Source organism: Ranitomeya imitator, chromosome 3 (assembly GCF_032444005.1).
Source record: "Ranitomeya imitator isolate aRanImi1 chromosome 3, aRanImi1.pri, whole genome shotgun sequence".
Taxonomy (NCBI): Eukaryota; Metazoa; Chordata; class Amphibia; order Anura; family Dendrobatidae; genus Ranitomeya; species Ranitomeya imitator.
Genome location: NC_091284.1, coordinates 824,509,817 through 824,534,566, shown reverse-complemented (window position 1 = coordinate 824,534,566; position 24,750 = coordinate 824,509,817). Strand labels below are relative to the sequence as shown.

General features: G+C 44.6%; 1 protein-coding gene across 3 annotated transcripts in view; it reads left to right on the top strand.

Annotated features, from left to right (window-relative positions):
• Positions 1–8,407: 8,407 nt before the first annotated feature.
• LOC138671321 (glycerophosphodiester phosphodiesterase domain-containing protein 5-like) overlaps positions 8,408–24,750 on the top strand; it is a 223,757-nt gene continuing 207,414 nt past the window's right edge. For 2 of the 3 annotated variants that reach the window (XM_069759409.1, XM_069759408.1), the window contains exon 1: positions 8,408–8,523. The gene's annotated coding sequence lies outside the window, so the exon portion shown is untranslated. The remainder of the gene's footprint in view (positions 8,524–24,750) is intronic. The other variant, XM_069759410.1, reaches the window with a different exon arrangement.

Sequence of the window (24,750 nt, the reverse complement as noted above, 5' to 3'; positions counted from 1 at the left end):
GAGAGATGGCACACCCAGGAGTCAAGACTGGCACACAAGCAGAAAGGCCAATATTAATCTCCCACTGTTTTTTTTTTTTTTTTTTTTTTTTTTTTTCTTTCAGGGAGACTTTAGAAAAAAAAATAATAAAAAAAATATGATTTTATCAGGAAGAATTTAGAAACCAAATAAAATAAAATGATTTTTTCAGGGAGAATTTATAAAACAAATAAAAACAAAAATAGGCGTTCTATGGCCCACTGACTGAGAGATGACGCACACAGGAGTCAGGAGTGGCACACAAACCCAGAGGCCAATATTTTTCTACCAATGATTGATGTAGTTATTTTCTCTGGTAGATTTTAGAACCCAAATCAAGGAAAAAAAATATAGGCTTTCTATGGACCACAATTGGAGAGAGAGAGAGAGAGAGAGAGAGAGAGAGAGAGAGAGAGAGATGGCACACCCAGGAGTCAAGACTGGCACACAAGCAGAAAGGCCAATATTAATCTCCCACTGTTTTTTTTGGTTGTTTTTTTTTTTTTTTTTTCAGGGAGACTTTAGAAAAAAAAAAAAAAAAAAAAATATGATTTTATCAGGAAGAATTTAGAAACCAAATAAAATAAAATGATTTTTTCTGGGAGAATTTATAAAACAAATAAAACCAAAAATAGGCGTTCTATGGCCCACTGACTGAGAGATGACGCACCCAGGAGTCAAGACTGGCACACAAGCAGAAAGGCCAATATTAATCTCCCACTGTTTTTTTTTTTTTTTTTCAGGGAGACTTTAGAAAAAAAAATAATAAAAAAAATGTGATTTTATCAGGAAGAATTTAGAAACCAAATAAAATAAAATGATTTTTTCAGGGAGAATTTAGAAAACAAATAAAACCAAAAATAGGCGTTCTATGGCCCACTGACTGAGAGATGACGCACCCAGGAGTCAAGACTGGCACACAAGCAGAAAGGCCAATATTAATCTCCCACTGTTTTTTTTTTTTTTTTTCAGGGAGACTTTAGAAAAAAAAATAATAAAAAAAATGTGATTTTATCAGGAAGAATTTAGAAACCAAATAAAATAAAATGATTTTTTCTGGGAGAATTTATAAAACAAATAAAACCAAAAATAGGCGTTCTATGGCCCACTGACTGAGAGATGACGCACCCAGGAGTCAAGACTGGCACACAAGCAGAAAGGCCAATATTAATCTCCCACTGTTTTTTTTTTTTTTTTCAGGGAGACTTTAGAAAAAAAAATAATAAAAAAAATGTGATTTTATCAGGAAGAATTTAGAAACCAAATAAAATAAAATGATTTTTTCAGGGAGAATTTAGAAAACAAATAAAACCAAAAATAGGCGTTCTATGGCCCACTGACTGAGAGAGAGAGAGAGAGAGATGGAACGCTTAGTACTGGCACACAAGCCCAAAGGGCAATATTAATCTCCCTTTTTTTTTCCAGGGAGAATTTCTAAAACCCAAAAAAAAAAAAAAATAGGCTTTCTATGGCCCACTATTTGTGAGAGAGATGGGACGCTCAGGACTGGCACAGATGGCACGCTCAGGACTGGCACAGAAGCCCAGAGGCCAATATTAATCTCCCTTTTTTTCTGGTAGAATTTATAAAACCAAAAAAAAATTTAAATAGGCTTTCTATGGCCCACTATTTGTGAGAGAGATGGCACGCTCAGGACTGGCACAGATGGCACGCTCACAACTGGCACACAAGCCCAGAGGCCAATATTAATCTCCCTTTTTTCAGGGAAAATTTATAAAACAAAAAAAAAAAATAAATAGGCTTTCTATGGCCCACTATTTGTGAGAGAGATGGCACGCTCAGGGCTGGCACAGATGGCACGCTCAGGACTGGCACACAAGCTCAGAGGCCAATATTAATCTCCCTTTTTTTCAGGGAGAATTTATAAAACCCCCAAAAAAAATAAAATAGGCTTTCTATGGCCCACTATTTGTGAGAGAGATGGGACGCTCAGGACTGGCACAGATGGCACGCTCAGGACTGGCACAGAAGCCCAGAGGCCAATATTAATCTCCCTTTTTTTCTGGGAGAATTTATAAAACCAAAAAAAAATTTAAATAGGCTTTCTATGGCCCACTATTTGTGAGAGAGATGGCACGCTCAGGACTGGCACAGATGGCACGCTCACAACTGGCACACAAGCCCAGAGGCCAATATTAATCTCCCTTTTTTCAGGGAAAATTTATAAAACAAAAAAAAAAATTAAATAGGCTTTCTATGGCCCACTATTTGTGAGAGAGATGGCACGCTCAGGGCTGGCACAGATGGCACGCTCAGGACTGGCACACAAGCCCAGAGGCCAATATTAATCTCCCTTTTTTTCAGGGAGAATTTATAAAACCAAAAAAAAAAATTAATAGGCTTTCTATGGCCCACTATTTGTGAGAGAGATGGCACGCTCAGGGCTGGCACAGATGGCACGCTCAGGACTGGCACACAAGCCCAGAGGCCAATATTAATCTCCCTTTTTTTCAGGGAGAATTTATAAAACCCCAAAAAAAATAAAATAGGCTTTCTATGGCCCACTATTTGTGAGAGAGATGGCACACTCAGGACTGGCACACAAGCCCAAAGGCCAATATTAATCTCCCACTGTATTTTTATCAGGGAGAATTTATACACCCCACAAAAAAAAATACAGAAAAATGAAAAGGCTTTCTATGGCCCACTATGTGAGAGAGATGGCACACACAGGGATGGCACTCTAGCAGAAATGCCAAATTGCCAATCTTAATCTCCCACCAAAAAAAAAAAAAAAAAAAAAACAGGGAATGTCCTACAATTACTATCTCCCTGCCTGCAGTAATCTCAGCCAGGTATGGCAGGCAGCTACTATCTCCCTGCCTGCAGTAATCTCAGCCAGGTATGGCAGGCAGCAATAAGGAGTGGACTGATGCACAAATGAAATAAAAAGTGTGGACAAACAAAAAAGATAGCTGTGCAGAAAGGAAGGAACAAGAGGATTTGTGCTTTGAAAAAAGCAGTTGGTTTGCACAGCGGCGTACACACAGCAATGCAGCTATCAGGGAGCCTTCTAGGGCAGCCCAATGAGCTACAGCGCTGAGGGGAAAAAAAAAAAAAAAAAAAAACTTCCACTGTCCCTGCACACCGAGGGTGGTGTTGGACAGTGCAAATCGCTGCAGCACAAGCGGTTTTGTGGTTAATGGACCCTGCCTAACGCTATCCCTGCTTCTGACAAAGCGGCAGCAACCTCTCCCTAAGCTCAGATCAGCAGCAGTAAGATGGCGGTCGGCGGGAACGCCTCTTTATAGCCCCTGTGACGTCGCAGACAGCAAGCCAATCACTGCAATGCCCTTCTCTAAGATGGTGGGGACCAGGACCTATGTCATCACGCTGCCCACACTCTGCGTTTACCTTCATTGGCTGAGAAATGGCGCTTTTCGCGTCATTGAAACGCGACTTTGGCGCGAAAGTCGCGTACCGCATGGCCGACCCCGCACAGGGGTCGGATCGGGTTTCATGAAACCCGACTTTGCCAAAAGTCGGCGACTTTTGAAAATGTTCGACCCGTTTCGCTCAACCCTACTGCTGAAGTCATTGCTTCACCACACACAGACGTATCCAGGACATGGGCTACAAGTGTCACATTCCTTGTGTCAGCCTCTCATGACCAATAGACAACGCCAGAAGCGTCTCACCTGGGCCGAGGAGAAAAAGACCCGGACTGTTGTCAGGGGTCCAAAGTTCCAGAGTCTGGAGGAAGAGTGGAGAGGCCACAATCCAAGCTGCTGAGGTCTGGTGTGAAGTCTCCACAATCAGTGATGGTTTGGGGAGCCATGTCATCTGCTGGTTCAAGTCAGCGTATTTATCCTTCCTGCAGATTTGCCATTCCGGATTTCAGGAAAGCTGAGTGATCTGTAATGATTGCTCTCAGCTTTCCAATAAAACAAAAGACATGAATTCTTAAAAAAAAAAAAATTCACATGAAATGTAGATAAATCCCTGGATTTTTCTTGATTTTTGTAGGATTATGGGGGCTGCGCTCCCCCCCGCTATTAGCGATGCAGGGGGTAAACCTAACAGTCGGGACATTGGCGTCACAATTCGGAAGGAAGAGTCTGATTTCCCAGAGGACAATGGGGATTACAGAGAACATTTTTTGGCAGCTGCTTGTTGTGAAAACGATGGTATTGTATCACCGCGCTGTGCTCCAAGGTCAACGCTCCAAGGTCACAGCGGCCCCTTCATCCTGTGCATCGTAGAGATGTGACCATGGGAGCGGGTTCAGACCTGAAGATAGATCGGAACCTGATTATTGTAACACATGGCATTAACCCCTTCCTTCCTTCGTTATATACACAGTATATACACACTCGTACACTGCCTTAAAAAGTCTACATACCCCGTGAACTTTTTCTCTTTTGTTCATATAAATCTGAACATTGCTCCGTGCATTTGTATCCAGCCCCCGAGTCAGTACTTTTTACGACTACCTTTGCCTGCAATTCCTTCTGCAGTCTTTTAGGGTCTGTCTCTTCCAGCTTTGCACATCTAGAGGTGACATTTTGCCCGTTCTTCTCGCTCAGTGAGATTGGATGGAGACGTCTGAGATCAGCAATTTTCACGTCAATATGCTCTGGTCTAAACCCTTGTAGCTCCGGCAGGATGTTTAGGGTCGTTGTCCTGCTGGAAGGTGAATCTATGCCCCAAGGCTCAAGTCTTTTACAGCCTCTAACAGGTTTTCCTCCAGGATTGCCCTGTATTTAGCTCCATCCATCTTCCCATCACCTCTGACCAGCTTCCCTGTCCCTGCTGAAGAAAAACCACCCCACAGCGTGATGCTGCCACCACCATGTCTGACAGTGGGTATGGTGTTTTAAGGTTGATACATACACAGTGGAGCGCCCCCAGACACAGGGCCGCGGGTTACTCGGTACTGGTCCTCTCTGTCTCAGTTCTAGGGTTGTCACGTGGCTGGACCCAGTCCGTGACCCTGCTAAGGGGCGTCCAATAAAAGGGGAAATGGTAGTTTGTCAAGGGTTCGTGATGCCACCTGTGGTAGTCGGTCAGGGTGACCGACGCTGCTGAGGGGTCCGCTGGGTTGATGGAATGGCAGCTAGATGGTATACCTTCCCACAGGTGAAGTATATCCCCAGGGCTTCCCAGTAGTTTGGTGCGTGGTGCAAGGCGCAGTTAATAACGAGGACACAGGGTTGCAGTGTCTTTACCTTTTTACTGAAGGCTTCGGGGTCCGCAATCCAGAGCACTGCTAACAGGGCTGGCTGAGTCCGGTCGGTCCGAAGGCACATCCAGAGTTCCCTTTGCAGGTGGAAATCAGTGCCTACCACTAGCGCCTGTGTGTTGTAGTTCTTCCCTGCTGAGCATTCGGGATAGTCCTCACAACTCTTGTGTTCGTTCTTTCTCTCTCTCTCTCCGTCCCCCAAGTTTATCTGGATAGGACGCACCCGTTTGACGGGAAGGCTCGGAGCTATTCTGGGACCCTAGAGATGCCCCTCTCCACGCGTTGCCCCCTATGTCTTCTTAGGTGATGTAAGGTAGACAGCCAACCTATAATTAACTGTCCTGCGGTATTTGAAGTAAGGCTTGAAGTCAGTTACTCCCTCGGTGTTCCGGTCACCGGCTACGCGCCTCAGTAGGATGTTGCTGTTCTCAGGGCACGACTCCTACTGGCTCTCCTTTGTGCTTTGATCTCGTTTCTCACTTTTCCACAATATCCTTCTCTTCATGTCCTTCCTTGGGATACCGCCGCAAGGTAGTGCAGGCGCGGCTCCTCCACTTTCTACTCTTTCTGCTAGGCCCCTGTCAGGAACCCACCCTTGACAGGTCCTCCCTGGAGTTCTCCCAGGCTGCGTTCTCTGCTAACTTCCTATCCAACCCCCAGTTTTACCAGTGTGAGGAGTGGCCTAATACATAGTGCCTTTTTCTCCCCCTGGTGGCCGGAATGTGAAGTGTAATGTGTGCTGGTGATACCTGGTCAGGTGAACTCCTTTAGTGCAATCAGACATAACATCACTCCCCTTAGTGGCAGAGCGACATTACTGCAACGACCAGGACTCTGGGGCGCTGCACACAGCGTTTTTCATTTAGCCCAAAAACATCTCTCCTGACCAGAGCCCTTTCTACCACATGCTCTCTGTGTCCCCTCCATGGCTTTTTGCAAACTGCAAACAGGACTTCCTATGGCTTTTAAAAATATCTTTCTTTTTGCCACTCTTCCATAAAGGCCAGATTTGTGGAGTATATGACTAATAGTTGTCCTGTGGACAGAGTCTCCCCCCTGAGCTGTGGATCTCTGCAGCTCCTCCACAGTGACCATGGGCCTCTTGTCTTGGTTACTTCTCTGATTATTGCTCTCCATGCTTGGGATGTCAGTTTGGGTAGATGGCCATGTCTTGGTAGGTTTACATTGTGTCATACTCCTTCCATTTTTAGATAATGGATTCAACAGTGTTCAGAACTTGGACTATTTTTTTTTTTTATAACCTACACCTGCTTAAATTTTTTCCAAAACTTTATCCTTGACTTGTCTGGTCGGCTCATTGGTTTTCATGATGCTGTTTTGGAGCGCCCCCATAGGGCCGTGGGGTACTCGGTACCGGGTCCTGCGGTTCACAGGGGGATGTCACGGCGGCTGACCCGGTACGTGGCCCTGGGACGTCCGTGTAAAAGGGAAAGGTCTTTAAAGGGGAAATGTTCGTGACGCCACCTGTGGTATTCGGTCAGGGTGACCGACGCTGCTTTAAGGGGTCCGCTGGGGTGATGTTGTGGCAGCTAGATGGTATACCTTCCCACAGGTGAAGTGTGTCCCCAGGGCTTCCCGGTGTGTAGATGGTGGATGGTGAGAGGTGCAGTGAAGAACGAGGACACAAGGTTGCAGACTCTTTACCTTTACTGAAGACTTCAGCATCCACAGTCCAGAGCACAGACCACAGAGCAGGCAGAGTCCGGCCGGTCCAAAGGCAAATCCAGATTCCCCTTATCCAGGTAGAAATCAGTAGCCGTCCTCTAGCGCCTGGGTGTTGTAGTACCTTACTGCTAAGCGTCTCATAAGGTGCTCACAACTGTTGTAGATGTTATCTCTCTTTCTGTCCCCCAGATGGATAGGACAAAGCCATATGACTGGTGGCTTGAGGTGTTTTACAGGGACTCTATCATGCCCCAGCCTCTAAGCGGTGCCACCTTGCCTCCTGGGTATAGGGCGGGCAGGTAACGTGAAATTAGCTGTCCTGCTGGTCTCTGGAGCAAGGCATAATGGTCGTTACTCCCTCGGTGTCCCGGCTACCGGGATCCTGCGCCTCAGAAGGAGGCAGCCTGTGTAGGGCAGAACTCCTCTGATATCCACTCCTTTGCTACGACTTCTTCACCCTCTCTACAATACAGTTCTCCTTCAAAGCTCAGCCAGCAACTGCCTAACTTCCTCCCCAGACCACCAGTTTTACCTAAGTATGAAGAGTGCTCTAATAAATAGGAGCACAGCTCCCCCTGGTGGCCAGGAGTGCGAAATGTGTTGCGTGTTTGTGATACCTGGATTCAGTTGTCTTTCTTTGCCTCCAAACGTAGCATCACTCTTCCCGAGAGGAAAATAACATTACTGCAATGACCAGGACCCTGGGGCGCTGCAGTTTTATCGCTAATATTCTCACACAAACCTCTGAGGTCTTCACAGAGCAGCTGTAGTTATACTGAGAAGAAATCACACCCAGGAGGATGCAATGTACAAATATTTAAAATATATATAAAGTTTTATGTCACTTCCTTTTAGAAATAGTTACAAAATCTTATGTGGCGTCACCACGTCTGTAAAAGTCTATGAAAATATCAAATGATTCAACTTGTGCAGTAAATGCCGCAAAGAAAAAAATTAACGGAAGAGCAAACATTAGCTCCCTAAATAAAAAGTAACAAAAATCAATCAAAAAGTCACATGTGCCCCAAAAAGGATATCAATAAAAACTCCAACTCAGCTCCACCAATAGGGAAAACGGTGACCAATTTCCTTTCTTTTACAAATGTCTTCTTTTTTTTTTAAGCCTTAAAAATAGTAATAGTAATAATAATAATAATAATAATAATAATAATATGCAGGTTTGGTATCATGTTTGCAAGTAAGTGGTACAGTACAATGAACACCATAAAAACCAAAACCATTTATAAATGAAACCCAAGAAAACACTTATCAAAAATAAATAAAATAATAATAATAATAATAATAAACAGTTTGTGAATACTGGAGGTTATGTCATTGATAAATGTGATAAATCCGCTGCTCCTACATCAGTGCTGCTGAGATGGGTGACGGTGACACCATCCCCTCTGAGGTGCGTGTCCCTTTAAGGTTTTAGGCGTGTCATGGATAGGGGTGCGTGTCTCTTTAAGAGCCTGGGGAGGGGCGTGGTTTGTGGGCGGAGAGTCGGGGCGGGGCCTGCTGGCTGAGGACAGCCTGGTCGGTGCAGTGGTCACACGGAGCGCAGCTCTCCGCACACCCGGACGGCGGGCACCAGCGCTGCCGGACACCTGCACAGGGTGAGTGTGAGCCCCAGCCCGCCGGGGGACCACCGGAGACAGCATGGCCGCCCCCACCAGGGCTGGGACTTGTAGTTGTCACCCATAGCCCTGCTAAGCTTCATGATACTTGTAGTTCTCCTGCAATAGCATGTCAATCCCCCGGCCTTCCTAGGCCTTCTGGTGCTTGTAGTTCTCCAGCATGTGGAGGCAGTGGTTGGGGAACTGCAGGTGTCGGCATGCCTTTCTGGTACTTGTAGTTCTCTAGCAGTACCATGACCATGCACAGTCCCCTCTGTGCTTTTAGGTTTCCAGGTCCTTGTAGTTCTCCAGCATGTGGAGGCAGGGAATGGAGAACTACAGATCTCAGCATGCCTGTCTGTTACTTGTAGTTCTCCAGCATGTGGAGGCAGTGTATGGAGAACTACAGATCTCAGCATGCCTGTCTGTTACTTGTAGTTCTCCAGCATGTCGAGGCAGTGTATGGAGAACTACAGATCTCAGCATGCCTGTCTGTTACTTGTAGCTCTCCAGCATGTGGAGGCAGTGTATGGAGAACTACAGATCTCAGCATGCCTGTCTGTTACTTGTAGCTCTCCAGCATGTGGAGGCAGGGAATGGAGAACTACAGGTCTCAGCATGCCTGTCTGTTACTTGTAGTTCTCCAGCATGTGGAGGCAGGGAATGGAGAACTACAGATCTCAGCATGCCTGTCTGTTACTTGTAGTTCTCCACCATGTGGAGGCAGGGAATGGAGAACTACAGATCTCAGCATGCCTGTCTGTTACTTGTAGTTCTCCAGCATGTGGAGGCAGGGAATGGAGAACTACAGATCTCAGCATGCCTGTCTGTTACTTGTAGTTCTCCAGCATGTGGAGGCAGGGAATGGAGAACTACAGATCTCAGCATGCCTGTCTGTTACTTGTAGTTCTCCAGCATGTGGAGGCAGGGAATGGAGAACTACAGGTCTCAGCATGCCTGTCTGTTACTTGTGCTCTCCAGCATGTGGAGGCAGTGTATGGAGAACTACAGATCTCAGCATGCCTGTCTGTTACTTGTAGCTCTCCAGCATGTGGAGGCAGGGAATGGAGAACTACAGATCTCAGCATGCCTGTCTGTTACTTGTGCTCTCCAGCATGTGGAGGCAGTGTATGGAGAACTACAGGTCTCAGCATGCCTGTCTGTTACTTGTAGCTCTCCAGCATGTGGAGGCAGGGAATGGAGAACTACAGATCTCAGCATGCCTGTCTGTTACTTGTAGTTCTCCAGCATGTGGAGGCAGGGAATGTAGAACTACAGATCTCAGCATGCCTGTCTGTTACTTGTAGTTCTCCAGCATGTGGAGGCAGGGAATGGAGAACTACAGATCTCAGCATGCCTGTCTGTTACTTGTAGTTCTCCAGCATGTGGAGGCAGGGAATGGAGAACTACAGATCTCAGCATGCCTGTCTGTTACTTGTAGTTCTCCAGCATGTGGAGGCAGGGAATGGAGAACTACAGATCTCAGCATGCCTGTCTGTTACTTGTAGTTCTCCAGCATGTGGAGGCAGGGAATGGAGAACTACAGATCTCAGCATGCCTGTCTGTTACTTGTAGTTCTCCAGCATGTGGAGGCAGGGAATGGAGAACTACAGATCTCAGCATGCCTGTCTGTTACTTGTAGCTCTCCAGCATGTGGAGGCAGTGTATAGGAAACTGCGTGTGTCAGCATGCCTTTCTGGTACTTGTAGTTCTCCAGCAGGTCCAGCCCAGCGTGTGGAGACAGTGCATGGAGAACTATAGCTTTCAACATGTATATCTGGTACTTGTAGTTCTCTACAAGGTTGGTTGTACTACCAGTGTGACCCCCCCTAGAGCTATTAGTCTTCCCGGCACTTGTAGTTCTCCAGCAGATACATCTGAGGAGAGTGTGTGTAGGGAACTACAAGTCTCTGCATGCCTTTCTGGTACTTGTAGTCCTCAGGAGATACTTCCCAGAATGTCTGAATGGGGAACTACAAGTACCAGGAGTCCTAACAGCTGAGGGGGCCATACTGGGAGATGTAGTTCCTCTTTGAGCTCACAGCCACCTCTCTGTAGAACTATAACACTTGTTGATACTTCTAGTTCTTCTAAGGCATTCTGGTACTTTTGGTTCCCTTGGAAGGAGGCTGGAATGGACGTTGCTGGGCACAAGTCACCCACAAGTTCTGCAGCTTTTGTGTTTCCATTCATGGCTGTTTTCAGGACCGCTGCTTGCTGTCAGTGATCGGAAGCCTTTAAAGGGATCCTCTAGATGAGATACAAATGATGGTAAACCCTCAGCTGCTACAGTGCAGGAGACCTCAGGCTGTAAGGCTGTGTGCACACGTAGAATGGTCCGCTGCGGTTTTTCCTGCGGATTTATCGCGTTTTCTATTGCAGATTCCGCTGCAGTTTTACATCTGCGGATTTCTATTGGAGCAGGGGTAAAAACTCTGTGGATTCCTCACAAAGAATTGACATGCTGCGGAAAATAAAATGCTGCGTTTCCGCGCGTTTTTTTTCCACAGCATGGGCACAGCGTTTTTTGTTTCCCATAGGTTTCCATTGTACTGTAAACTCATGGGAAACTGCTGCGGATCCGCAGCAAAACCCTAACAAGGAGGATTCCATTCACTGACAGCAAGCACAGCCATAGTGACCTGAGGCTAATATTCATGCCGTGCTCTGTGCCACGCTGCCATCGTATGACTGCTGGGTGATGCCAGTGTTTGCCTGGTGCCAGGCGTGTGTGGGGGGCACATACTGGGCATGGGGTATACTTATAAATTGTTTGCGCTGTGCCCACACCAGGGCCCATTGTTTTCAGGGCTGGCGATCCACGTGCTCCGCAGGGATTATCTGCTGCTAAAAATGGAAGCTGCCAGGGATAATTTAAGGTGACGCTGCAGAGCTCAGTGCCAGGCTGGCTGCGGGGGGGGGGGGGGACGCTGCCAGGAGGAGGCTGTGCCCTACGGATGTTGCTGCCATGCACTGGTTCGCTTTGTTGGAGGAAAGTTCCATCCTTTTAATGACAAACCTACCTCCCCCCCCTTTCCTTCCAGTGATTAAACCTTTTATCTGTGGCTGGGAAAGCTGGGTGACAACCTTTATGGCAAAATAAAGCTCATAAGAAGGGTCACCCAGCTTTCCCGGAGCACTGAATGGACAGTGTGCAGCTATGCAGGAGCAGAGAGTTTGTGTGTAAGCTGACTTCCCCTTCAGGGGAGTGGAAAAGCTGAATGACCACTATTATAGCTCATACGTAATTCGTCATCATTGTGGAGCCTGGAAAAGCTGGGTGACAACCTTTATGGCCATATCATGTACTAATTGGACAGTCTGAATTGATGTATAAAGTGTATGACTGTATATAAGTGAATTTGCTATTCAGAAGCAAGGAAAAGCTGGGTGACATCTTGTCATTCATACACCCAGATTTCCTAGAGTCCAGAATGGGCGTACCGCAGATCAGGTATGAGTATTTCTAATTTGACTTGCCATTCCAAAGCCAAGAAAAGGTGGGTGACGAGCGGTATAGCTCATGCATAAGTTGTCGCCCAGCTTTCCTACACTTCTGAATGTACAGACTGATGCAATGTAGGATCATAATGTCACCCAGCTTTCCTAGAGGTCAGAATGGCAATTCTTAGACATTTTTTTTTCCATCTACACACAAGCAGAGCAGGTCTTGCAGTATGTATAAGCTGATCTGCCATTCAGGAATCTGGGAAAGCGGAGTGACTTTTATGGCAGCTGTAATCTTGGTTAGCACCTAGACAGCGTATATCATGATACGTCTTCTGCTGTGGCATCAGTGCTGTAGGAAAGCTGGGTTATGCCATAAAGAACCGAGAAAAAGCTGATGGTGCACTTATGCGATGGTCAAATGAGGTCAAATCTATTGAAGTGAATGGAGCTGCAATGCTGCACACGACCTGAGAATGGGGTGGCGCTGTTTCTGGAAGAAAGCAGGCTTTTTTTTCTTCCGTGACAACCCCTTTAAGTGGGCGTTTAGTTGGTACAACATCTCAGTGAGTTCTTCTTTATCTTGCTCCTTAAAGGCATCTTATCAGTCCTGGAATTCTCAACCAAGGTGCACTGAGGGTGGGTGCTCAATGTGGCACCACCTTTTTGGGACCCATATCGGTGGCTGCCATTACCCCGGGACCACTCATTGCTCCTTATTTGTTTTGTGCCAGTGTCTTTATCACTGCAGCTCTGGGGTTCTGTTCATGAACCAGGAGGCACAGGATGACCAATTCTTCCAGATGCTAAGAGTGAGATGAAACATTGTATCAGAATCATGTGATCAGTTACAATGTTTCAGCTGAATTCCGGAAAAAGCTCTAACTATGGAACAAATTCATTACTGTGTTTGTATCTGTTTTTTGTTTTTTTTTTGTTTGTTTTTGTGCTTTTAATTTTTTTTCTGTTTCCCATTGTGGGCAGGTTTTTTTTTTCTCTTTGTTTTTTTTGAGGGTGGGGTAGTTTTCTGACATTTTGGCAGAACATTTTCCTTTTGCTCTAAAACGATGCATAAAAGATCCTAGACACAAATATTTGATCTGTGCAAAGTTCGTGACCCGTGCGCGCTATTTTGAAGAGTTTAGTGCAAATGACGTCAACGAACATCACAAGGTGAAAAAGAAACGTGGCTGTAAACAAAAACAAAATCTGCAAATGATGAATCGGGGCCTGCATGTGTGATCAGCGGCGCCCGTGTCTAGGTCTTTCTCTGTTCTGTTTTTTTTTAAGCTCTTATTTCAGCAGGAGGAGGAGGTGTGAATTCTGGAGAAATAAAAACAGAATTGCTCTCGGATTTTTGGAATGTATTAAGCATGTGATCGGGGAGGGGAACGTGCCCAGTGTGAACCAGTATGGGAGGGATGATCTATTATTTAAAGGGACCAGTTGAAGCCTACTGTACCAGCACTTCCAGTTTTTCAGTGACCTGTTGTCACCCAGCTTTTCCAGACACCTGAATGGACTATCTGTTGAGTACTGGATGCTTAATAAAGGCAGGTCAAGGTTTTTAAGATGGGTTTTGACTTTTTTTTTCTTTTTCCTTTTTTTTTCTTTTTCCTTTTGTATTCCAAACTTCCCCATTAAGAAATGGAGACCCAGAGTAGTCACCCAACTTTCCTAGAATCCTGAATGACAGACTCTGCTGTTTGGTCAGCCGGGTTCAGCACCATTCACTTGCCTGTTCTAGGACCTGGGAGAGCAGGAATGACCTCTCTAAACTGTATTTATCTTGCTGATAATGAAACTACAACTCCCATCATGTTTTCAAAGTGACTTTAGTGAAACGTCAATGCTGGGAGTTGTATCTGCAGGAGGGCTGCTGCGCTGCTGGTGTGTACGATCGAGACCCAGGAGAGGATCTGGGGAAGGAAAGGGTGATTCACAGGGGCCAACGGCATCTTCTTCCATGGAAATGATGAGTGCTACCAGGAGACGGGAGATCATCCAGAAGGATTACTGGCAGCCCCAAGTAAATCTTAACTGTTACAGGTGATCTCCACCCTTTTTTGTTGGACAGGAAGGGTGTAAACGAAATCAAAAGCGAGAACTGGCCGCTCTAGAGTCTAAACCTTATTTGTATTCTGCACATTGCTCTGGATACAGCCTGCAGTGTAAAGAATGTATAGGAGGCCATGGCCAAAATTGTTGGCACCCTTGGAATTGTTACAAAAAAAATGTAACTATTTTTCTCAGAACACATGTTTTGTTATATATACATGTTTATTTCCCGTGTGTGTATTGGAACAACACAAAACAAAAATCTGAAAAAAGGCAAATTGGAAATAATTTCACACCAAACCCTTAACACCACTTAATATTTGATTGCACCATTTGGAATAAATAACTGCAATCAGTCGCTTCCTATAACCATCAACGAGCTTCTTACTCCTCTCAGCTGGAATTTTGGGCGACTCTTCTATCACAAACTGCTCCAGGTTTCATATTTGAAGGCGCCTTACATCTGGACTCATTGCTTCCACTTCAGGACTTTCCAACTCTTTTGTTTCCATCCATTTCTTGGGGCTTCTTGAAGCATGCTTGGGGTCATTGTCCTGCTGGAAGACCCATGACCTAGGATGAAAACCCAGCTTTCTGATACTGGGCACTGCATTGCCACCCAAAATCCTTTGGTAATCTTCAGACTTCATGATGCCTTGCACAGAGGCAGCAAAACAGCCCCGAAACATCTTTAAACCTCCACCATATTTGACTGTAGGTACTATGTTCTTTTCTTTGTAGGCCTCTTTCTGTTTTCGGTAAACAGTAAAATGATGTGCGTTACCAAAAAGCTCTTGCTTGGTCTCATCTGTGCACAAGACACTTTCCCAGAAGGATTTTGGCTTACTCTCGTACATTTTGGCAAACTGCAGTTGTGCTTTTTTTTTTTTTTCCCCATGCTACTTGGGATTTTCAGTATTTCTGCAGTAGGCGGATTCTCTATTAGTCTGGCTGTGTTCAGATTTGGTGGCCTGTATCCCAGTGCGTGCTGGCGAGTAATGTTTGCTCAGCGGCTCCTACGGTTGTGGCCAAAAGTATTGACACCCCTGCAATTCTGTCAGATAATACTCCGTTTCTTCCTGAAAATTATTGCAATCACAAATTCTTTTGGTATTATCTTCATTTAATTTGTCTTAAATGAAAAAAACACAAAAGAGAATGAAGCAAAAAGCAAAACATTGATTATTTCACACAAAACTCCAAAAATGGGCCTGACAAAAGTATTGGCACCCTCAGCCTAATACTTGGTTGCACAACCTTTAGCCAAAATAACTGCGACCAACCGCTTCCGGTAACCATCAATGAGTTTCTTACAATGCTCTGCTGGAATTGTAGACCATTCTTCTTTGGCAAACTGCTCCAGGTCCCTGATATTTGAAGGCTGCCTTCTCCAAACTGCCATTTTTAGATCTCCCCACAGGTGTTCTATGGGATTCAGGTCTGGACTCATTGCTGGCCACCTTAGAAGTCTCCAGTGCTTTCTCAAACCATTTTCTAGTGCTTTTTGAAGTGTGTTTTGGGTCATTGTCCTGCTGGAACACCCATGACCTCTGAGGGAGACCCAGCTTTCTCACACTGGGCCCTACATTATGCTGCAAAATTTGTTGGTAGTCTTCAGACTTCATAATGCCATGCACAAGGTCAAGCAGTCCAGTGCCAGAGGCAGCAAAGCAACCCCAAAACATCAGGGAACCTCCGCCATGTTTGACTGTAGGGACCGTGTTCTTTTCTTTCAATGCCTCTTTTTTTTTCTCCTGTAAACTCTATGTTGATGCCTTTGCCCACAAAGCTCTACTTTTGTCCCATCTGACCAGAGAACATTCTTCCAAAACGTTTTAGGCCTTTTCAGGTAAGTTTTGGCAAACTCCAGCCTGGCTTTTTAATGTCTCGGGGTAAGAAGTGGGGTCTTCCTGGGTCTCCTACCATACAGTCCCTTTTCATTCAGACACCGACGGATAGTACGGGTTGACACTGTTGTACCCTCGGACTGCAGGGCAGCTTGAACTTGTTTGAATGTTAGTCGAGGTTCTTTATCCAACATCCGCACAATCTTGCGTTGAAACCTCTTGTCAATTTTTCTTTTCCGTCCACATCTAGGGAGGTTAGCCACAGTGCCATGGGCTTTAGACTTCTTGATGACACTGCGCACGGCAGACACAGGAACATTCAGGACTTTGGAGATGGACTTGTAGCCTTGAGATTGCTCATGCTTCCTCACAATTTGGTTTCTCAAGTCCTCAGACAGTTCTTTGGTCTTCTTTCTTTTCTCCATGCTCAATGTGGTACACACAAGGACACAGGACAGAGGTTGAGTCAACTTTATTCCATGTCAACTGGCTGCAAGTGTGATTTAGTTATTGCCAACACCTGTTATGTGCCACAGGTAAGTTACAGGTGCTGTTAATTACACTAATTAGAGAAGCATCACATGATTTTTCGAACAGTGCCAATACCTTTGTCCACCCCCTTTTTTATGTTTGCTGTGGAATTATATCCAACTTGGCTTTAGGACAATTCTTTTTGTGTTTTTTTCATTTAAAACAAATTAAATGAAAATAATAATACCAAATAATTTGTTTGCAATTATTTTCAGGAAGAAACTGAGTATTATTTGACAGAATTGCAGGGGTGTCAATACTTTTGGCCATAACTGTATGTATGATCCCTCGGAGAGACGTTGGATGAAGCCTCCTTTGTTGTGCTGTAGCTTAAGCATTTTTAAAGTGCGCATCAATAAAAGTGTTTAGCGAGGATTGATCTGCATATCCCGAGGAGAACCCGAGATTACGGCAGCCGCGTTCTGTTCTTGAGGTTGAAAAGTTCAAGGGGAGCTGCTGGGTGAGACCCCCGGCCTTCCTTCTTATAACTGAATACTGCTAGATTATAGCAGCCTGAGGCGCATTACTGCCCAAAATATATCCGTACACGGATGTGCTCCCGTAAGTTATAAGTGCGGAATCATCAGAGATTGGCTGAAAAATCGCTGCAAAATAAATAAGTTCAGGACAACCGTGCTTTGCAGCAGAGCCCAGCATTCATTTTCGGGATCTGAAATCGGACCTTCAAATGAATTCAGACCCCACATCAAGAAAGTCAAAGGTTTTGCAAAACTTATACGCCAGAAAATCTGTCTGATGAATTGGCCTCCTTCGATTCTTCATAGTTTTAAAGATCTCTGCTTGCTGTCAGTGACTATGAGAAGCCATACCCAGCAAAGAGTTCTCCCAGTTGTGGGTTTATTCCAATTTTCTGCTGTCTGTGAGCGAAACAGTGAGGGTATGTGCACACGTTCCAGATTTTTCGCGGTTTTTGGATGTGTACAGTGCCAAAAAAACGCTTAAACGTATACATTAAGCATCCCATCATTTTTAATGCATTCCGCAATTTTTGTGTACATGTTGCGTTTTTCCGCGATAAAAACGCATTGCGGAAAAATGCGCGGCATGTTCATTAATTTTGCGGATTTTCCGCTATTTATTGGAAAAATCTGCGACAAAACCGCGCAAAAAATGCATGCAGATGTCCTGCGGAAAACGTCCGGTTTTGTTCAGGAAATTTCTGCATAAAATCCTGAGGGTTCTAGACTGATACAGTTTATCTGTGCTGATACATTGTAACGCATTCTTGTGTGCAGAGTTTTGTCTCGACTGGATACAATTGTTGCAAACCCTCAGCTGTGGGGAAATGTTAGGTTTCTGAGTGCTGAACGCTCTATATGAATCACTGGCGTTGCAAGAACTACAACTCCCAGCATGCCCTGAGAACACTGAGTTAGAGGATAGGTCGTGTTGTCCAATATATGACGATTATGTGTGATCTCCATAAATTGCTCTCCTCGAGATCCTGTTCACGGATCCGGCTGAGCACTCGACTCATTCGTGATCCCCAGGTCACCCGGTGCCCGATCCCAGCTGTTTCCTTGGGAAATGGAGGAGACGAGGTGAACTCTGCGACAAGTCCTGATGATTTTAGCATTTTTTTTTCTTCTTGGCAGCGGGGTAACAGTAAAATTGGTGGAGGAGGGGAGGCCGGTATAACTCTGCACTAGAAGTCAGTGTAAGGCATGCAGGGTCCGCGGAAAGCTGGGTGACTGCTCCTGCGGGCAGTGCAATGATATCATGTCATGTGTGCCACTTACAGCAGCCTGTATTCTGTGGGCATACCTTTTGAATTTAATATTAGGGTAAATGTGCATGCATTGCTAAAAATTTGTCGGGAAATCCTCTCCGAATTGTGCAAATAAGTGGCAGCTTTATCGCAGATTTTAGAAATGGGGAAAGAAAAAAAAATGGCTGAAAACTGCAGGTTATACTTTACTGAGGACGTGTAAGGCTATGTGCACATGATGTGGATTTTTCCGCGCAGAAACCCCCCAGATCCGCACTGTGATGTACAGTATAATGTTGTTCAATGGGAAAAAAAAAAGCTGTGTGGAATTGCTGCGGATTTCAAAGAAGTGCATGTCACTTTTTTTTCTGCGGATCTGCAGCGTTTCTGCACCCCTCCATGTTTAAAATTCCGCAGTGGCAAAAACCGCAGAAAATCCGCATAAAAACCGCGGCAAATCCGCGGCTGCGGATTCTGCCAGGAGATGCGGATTTTGTGCAGAAAATTCTGCACGTCTTTTCCTACATGTGCACATAGCCTTAATGGCAAAGCGCGCGACACCGCTGAAAACTGGGATTTCTTGTATCAGACATAGAGTTTGATCAGAGGCTTGGATCCATGTCGTACATGTCTCCGGGATTTTGAAGAGATCACTTTCTTCTCCAAAAAATTCCAAGCATGTGAACAGCCCCATAGACTACCATAGGTACAAGGGCTATCCGGGAAAAACACTTCTAGCACTCGTATGTGAAAAACTGATGTGTGAATGAGCCCTATTTCTACAATGTGTTTTTGGTGTTTTTTTTTTTTTTTGCTGCATATTTTTGAAAAAATGCAAGTGACCTATTTTACTTAATGGGTGCAGAAAATCTGCAACATGAAAAGCTCCTCCTGGGAACGTAGCTTTAGATGCCGGGGAACACATCAGGTTTTATAAGCCAAAGCTGTCGGTCGTGCATTATGTTCATTATTTGCGGGGTTTTTTTTCAGGCAGATTCCAGGCTGAATTCCACCTGGACAAACACGCTGAGTGCATGTAGCCTTTAAAAGGTGTGTTTTTTTTTTCTTCTTCTCCCTGACACATCCTCGAGTTTCGACTGTCTAGTTTGCAGAGGTTTCTTTCAGAAGAAGTGTACATGCACTTTCTCTTTTACACCAGGCGTTTTTCAAAATCTGTTCAGGGGGGAAAGAAAGAAAGAAAGAGAGAAAGAAAGAAAGAAAAACCTACAGGAACTCCTCTTAGGAACAGCAGAGTGGATTTCCAATGCACATGAATGAGAAGCTGTGAAGGCTGGCACTAGAATCCCACCGCTGCCACTATTTGTGAGGAACCCGCACCTCACCACCCCGTCTGAAGTCACTATTATGCCAGAAGGATCACATAGTGCGGCCTCCCCACTTTCACCAACGTGATCTTCCTTACCCCCTGAGGACACGTATGGTCAGCTTGGTAAAGTGTTACACCGATGGGGAGTGAGAGGATGTGGCCCACGCAGTCACTGATGTAGCACCACACTCGCTCAAAGCCCTGCCAGCCCTTAGGACAGACACCAGTTCCTCGTTAGATATAAGCCCGGTCTGTTTACTGGTTTATATTGGGCCAGAAACCAGCCTTGGTAGCATGGAAAGTTAAACCGAGAAACTGACGTGTGGATCGAGATAAAAAAACATCCCAAGGATAAATTATATATTTAATCGCCTTACGGGAACACTACACTATATATACGATGGTTATACATATACAATATTGATAGTACAAAACTTATAAGCAGATTGATGATGTCAATTACCAGTTTAGGGTTTGACCATATATGCGTGGGGCCGCAAGGGGCATGGGCTGACAGCTGGTTCTTAGCTCCTTCACAGCAGGTTACTCAAAGTGACTCCTTTCTAAGTGAACTACATGCATAACAGAGAGAGACCACATGGCCATGCACTAGCCTTTATCCCCATTGGGTCACTCCCCTCCTGCACTCTGGGCTGAACCTAAGTCCCCTCCCCCTTGCCTAGACTTCAAAACCTAAGATGGGTCATAACTCCTTTAAAAGACTGTCTTAGGGAGGCAGTTTTGGCGCCATCGGATCCAGCCAGGCCCCTAATATGCGTCGAGACTGAACAGATCTTTACTATCAGGTTCCTACTAGCCATTCTACTTATCTCCCCACCCTTTAGTGCTACAACGGATTGAAACCTTGGATGTATTCGGTCCGTTCCAGAGATCTCAAAACCCCAATGTATGGATAGAACGTCCACTAAGTCCATATTCTCCTCATAAAATCATGGGTGTTCTGTTAGTGAGATCTCGCTCACAGCCTTTTGAGATTTGACCATCTCCCAGCCCCCCATCCCCGTACTGAGCTAGGTGTTCTCATACCGCTGCACGCTGAAGGGGGTTTAATAATCCCAGATAAAAAAAGGTTATTGACATGTAATATCTCCTATATTCTTCGCAGAAGCATTTTCCAAGACTTTTTGATGCATTGACTGGCTATGGGCACACAGTCTTTTTGCTGAGTTTTTTTTTCAGAGGAAACGGAGCTGAACCGCCCATGTTTTTGAAAAGTTTTCTTATTTTTGAGGAGGATTTGAAGTGTTTTCTCCCAGTGGCTTATTTGCATACGTGTTTTCTTTTTTGGTTTTTTAGGCGTTTTTTGGAGCGAAAACTCTCCAGATAACTTGTTTTCTGCTCAATTTACTCAACAACCTCAGCAAAAAGACTTTGTGTCAGCCACTTTCTTCTCAAGTTCTGCCCTGAAAACTTCTTAAAATACAACATATGCACATAGCAAAGGAAGAAGACTCTGGAGAGGATCATTTGCAAAAAAAAAAAACAAAATAGAAAATCCACAAGTGTTAGAAAAAAAATCGTTGTGCGTTTAGTTGCAGACTCCAAAGCAAAATCTGAGGGGGGGGGGGGAAATATATATAGCCACAAAATTTTGCACAGTTACACATCTGGACCCCGAGAGCGCCATAGGCTATGTTGTGAGGCGAAATTTTAACCCCGCGCGTTCCAATTAACCAAACCATTTTGCCCCTATCTACATAATGGGGGAAAAGTGAAAGGAAAAGTGTTGGAGGCAAATTGACAGCTGCCAGATGTGAACAAGTCGGACTTAAAGAGTGAGAGCGATGGCGCCAAAGAGTATATACCGTACAGTTGCTAAGGTGGGGCCCCGACATGGGATACTCACCACACATGGGGATATGAACACACACACAAAATGCGCCACACACTACCACGTGCTTGAACACATATACCACCCTCAGCACACATTTCACCACACATACACCAACCTCGCCACATAAAAGTCGAAACACAAAAGTCGCCGCTCTAAACTCGTCACGCGCAAAACTCGCCACATGCAAAAACTAGGCTCACGCAAAACTCGCCACAAGTGCAAAACTCACCTCATGGAAAACTCTCCACACGCAAAACTTGCACACACGGAAAAATTGCCACATGCACAAAATTTGCAACACATGCAAAAGTTGCCTCACACAAAACTCGCCATGCGCAAAACTTGCTGCACACAACTTGCTACACTAACCTGTCACATGCAACTTGACACAAAAAGTTGCTACACGCATGTCACCACACAAAACTCATCTCACAAAAGTCGCTACATGCATGTCGCCACACGCAACTCAACACACACAACTTGACAAACTAAACTCTCCCTAAAATACACACAAGTCTAGTATTATCCTTCAAAAATAAAAATCTGATTAATAAGCAGACAAACTACAAAAGCAACAAGTGTACCATATAGGAAATACGGCAGCTGTCAGTCACATGACCTGTCTATTATGTGTATATGTGAGCTAATATATACTGCCAGGGGGGAGGGCTTCCTGTTGGCTGGGGATTTATCAGGCTGCCAATTTATCTTACAAATACTGAGGTAAAAACACTGAGCAAATAACGTGTTAACGCGGTCTAATACAGGAGGAGATGACATACAGGTATATACTATGTACAGGGGAGATAACACACAGATACAGTGGGGCAAAAAAGTATTTAGTCAGTCAGCAATAGTGCAAGTTCCACCACTTAAAAAGATGAGAGGCGTCTGTAATTTACATCATAGGTAGACCTCAACTATGGGAGACAAACTGAGAAAAAAAAATCCAGAAAATCACATTGTCTGTTTTTTTTATCATTTTTTTTGCATATTATGGTGGAAAATAAGTATTTGGTCAGAAACAAACAATCAAGATTTCTGGCTCTCACAGAACTGTAACTTCTTCTTTAAGAGTCTCCTCTTTCCTCCACTCATTACCTGTAGTAATGGCACCTGTTTAAACTTGTTATCAGTATAAAAAGACACCTGTGCACACCCTCAAACAGTCTGACTCCAAACTCCACTATGGTGAAGACCAAAGAGCTGTCAAAGGACACCAGAAACAAAATTGTAGCCCTGCACCAGGCTGGGAAGACTGAATCTGCAATAGCCAACCAGCTTGGAGTGAAGAAATCAACAGTGGGAGCAATAATTAGAAAATGGAAGACATACAAGACCACTGATAATCTCCCTCGATCTGGGGCTCCACGCAAAATCCCACCCCGTGGGGTCAGAATGATCACAAGAACGGTGAGCAAAAATCCCAGAACCACGCGGGGGGACCTAGTGAATGAACTGCAGAGAGCTGGGACCAATGTAACAAGGTCTACCATAAGTAACACACTACGCCACCATGGACTCAGATCCTGCAGTGCCAGACGTGTCCCACTGCTTAAGCCAGTACATGTCCAGGCCCGTCTGAAGTTTGCTAGAGAGCATTTGGATGATCCAGAGGAGTTTTGGGAGAATGTCCTATGGTCTGATGAAACCAAGCTGGAACTGTTTGGTAGAAACACAACTTGTCGTGTTTGGAGGAAAAAGAATACTGAGTTGCATCCATCAAACACCATACCTACTGTAAAGCATGGTGGTGGAAACATCATGCTTTGGGGCTGTTTCTCTGCAAAAGGGCCAGGACGACTGATCCGGGTACATGAAAGAATGAATGGGGCCATGTATCGTGAGATTTTGAGTGCAAACCTCCTTCCATCAGCAAGGGCATTGAAGATGAAACGTGGCTGGGTCTTTCAACATGACAATGATCCAAAGCACACCGCCAGGGCAACGAAGAAGTGGCTTCGTAAGAAGCATTTCAAGGTCCTGGAGCGGCCTAGCCAGTCTCCAGATCTCAACCCTATAGAAAACCTTTAGAGGGAGTTGAAAGTCCGTGTTGCCAAGCGAAAAGCCAAAAACATCGCTGCTCTAGAGGAGATCTGCATGGAGGAATGGGCCAACATACCAACAACAGTGTGTGGCAACCTTGTGAAGACTTACAGAAAACGTTTGACCTCTGTCATTGCCAACAAAGGATATATTACAAAGTATTGAGATTAAATTTTGTTTCTGACCAAATACTTATTTTCCACCATAATATGCAAATAAAATGTTAAAAAAAAACAGACAATGTGATTTTCTGGATTTTTTTTTCTCAGTTTGTCTCCCATAGTTGAGGTCTACCTATGATGTAAATTACAGACGCCTCTCATCTTTTTAAGTGGTGGAACTTGCACTATTGCTGACTGACTAAATACTTTTTTGCCCCACTGTATATACTATATACAGGAGAGATGACACACAGGTATATACTATATAGAGGAGGAGATGACATACAGGTACATACTATATACAGGAGGAGATGACATACAGGTATATACTATATACAGGAGCATATGACATACAGGTATATACTATATATAGAAGGAGATGACATACAGGTATATACTATATACAGGGGAGATGACACAGCAGGTATATACTATAAACAGGGGAGATGACATACAGGTATATACTATATACAGGAGATGACATACAGATGTATACTATATATAAGGGAGATGACAAACATGTATATACTGAGGTGAAAATATAAAGGTGTGAGGTGAAAATGAGAGGAGTGAGGGAAAATAGTGGAGTGATCGGAAAATGACAGATGTGAGGTCGAAATGACAAGTGTTAGGGGGGAATGAGAGGAGTGAGGGAGAAAATGAGAGGTGTGAGGGGGGAAAATGAGAGATGTGATGGGAAAATAAGAGACGTGAGGTGCTATAACTAACTACAGATATTTACTATGCCCAGGCAACGCCGGGCTCTTCAGCTAGTGTGTGTGTGTGTATATATATATATATATACACACATACACATGCACATACATACATACATACACACACACACACACACACACACACACACACACACACACACACACACACACACACATTATAATATATATACATTATAATATAATTTTTTTTTTTTATTCTTATTACATTGCAGATTTTATTCCAGTGCTTACCCATGTGATGAGTAAAATCTGCAGAAATATTAAGTGCAGTGGATATAAAATCTGAACCCTTTGTTAAATATTTTTGTAGTTGCACCTGAATGAGATCTACCGTAATAATCTGTGGATTTTCTGCCTTAAAATCCAGACTGAAAATCCCAGCATATCTGCTACATTTTTACGGCATGTCGGTGGGCTCTAAGATGCCGCCATGCTTGTAGTTTCCCTACTGTCATGTAGTCCCAGATAAATCTCTGTCTGAGTAATCGG